This window comes from Elephas maximus, chromosome 20 (genome assembly GCF_024166365.1).
Source record: "Elephas maximus indicus isolate mEleMax1 chromosome 20, mEleMax1 primary haplotype, whole genome shotgun sequence".
NCBI classification, from domain to species: domain Eukaryota; kingdom Metazoa; phylum Chordata; class Mammalia; order Proboscidea; family Elephantidae; genus Elephas; species Elephas maximus.
The window spans coordinates 17,693,982-17,695,331 of record NC_064838.1 but is presented as its reverse complement, the minus strand read 5'-3'; the positions used below and the strand labels follow the sequence as shown (position 1 = coordinate 17,695,331).

The window sequence follows — 1,350 nt, the reverse complement described above, 5'->3', positions numbered from 1 at the left end:
CATTATAGTTTTTGATTTGCATCTCTCTAATGGCTAATGATCACAAGCATCTTTTCATATATTTCTTGGTCATCTGAATGTTCTTTTAAGTGAAGTATCTCTTCATGTCTTTTGCCCATTTTTTGATTGGATTGTTTGCCTTTTTGTTGTTAAGTTGTTGAAGTTTTCTATATATTTTAAAGATTCTTTTCTTTCAACTGCCTTCTTGCCTACATGGTCTCTGCCAAGAAATCAGTGCTTAGTCTTAATTGTGCCTCTTGTAGGTGATATTTCATTTTCATGAGCTGCTCTCAGAATTCTTTCTTTGTCTTCAGTTTTGGAAAGTTTGTTTATGATATTTATTGATAACTTTCTTTTGGAGTCTACCATGTACAGGGTTCATTGAGTTTCTCGGATGGAAACATCTTGTCTTTCATGATATTAGGGAAGTTTTCTGTCAATAAATCTTCAAAAATTCTCTCTGTGCTTTTTTTGGTTGTTGTTGTTTTGGTTCTCCTCCTCTTCTGGAATTCCAGTTATGCATAAATTCTTTCTCTTGATAGTGTTCCACATAACTCTTAGGCTTTCTTCATTTTTTTTTTTCCATTCTTTTTTTCTGATTTTTCCTCAGATTAGTATCAAGAGGTTTGTCTTCTATTTCACCAATTCTTTCTTCTATTGCTTCAAGTCTACTTCTATGTCCTTCCATTGTGTTATCTATTTCTGATGTTTTATTGTTAATCTTCTGAATTTCTAGTTGTTGTTTTCATATGGTTTCTAATTGTGTATTTATTTTGTCATTTTGATGTAATATATTCCTGAATTCTTCTAGAGTTTGTCTGCTTTCCTAGATCACTTTGAGGAACTTATTTATAAGTCTTTTGAAAAAATTATGGAAAGTTTCAGGAATTTGCATGTCACCCTTGCACAGGGGCCATGCTAATCTTCTCTGTATTGTTCCAGTATTAGTATATGCACTGCCAAAATAAGCACACAATACATAGTTTTACAACAAAGAAACTGCTTATATGCAACCAAACACCCATGGGATCTGGTTTCTTGGTCTGGAGGTTCAGGGTTGTGGTTTCATGGGACAATCCAGTTAATTGGGCTATATCATTTTTAGTGCTTCTGTTCTACCTCCTAGTTTGTGGCATAATGCCTAAGGTCTTAAAGAGCTTGCAAGTGACCACCCAAGGTACAACAATTGGTCTCTATTTGCTTGGAGCAAAAAAGGAAGAGAGTCAAGAATAAGAACAGGAAATGGAATGCATGTCTAATTGTCTCCATGAACAACTGCATCCTCTGTCACAAGACCAGAACTGGATGTTGCCTGGCTACCATTACTGAATATTTTGATCAAAGATTCTA

At 34.5% G+C, this 1,350-nt stretch overlaps 1 non-coding gene across 1 annotated transcript; it reads right to left on the bottom strand.

The window, feature by feature from the left end:
- Window positions 1–865: 865 nt before the first annotated feature.
- On the bottom strand, window positions 866–972 carry LOC126064443 (U6 spliceosomal RNA). Its single transcript, XR_007514520.1, has one exon. It is a non-coding gene; the product is annotated as a U6 spliceosomal RNA (small nuclear RNA).
- Between the last annotated feature and the right edge of the window lie 378 nt (window positions 973–1,350).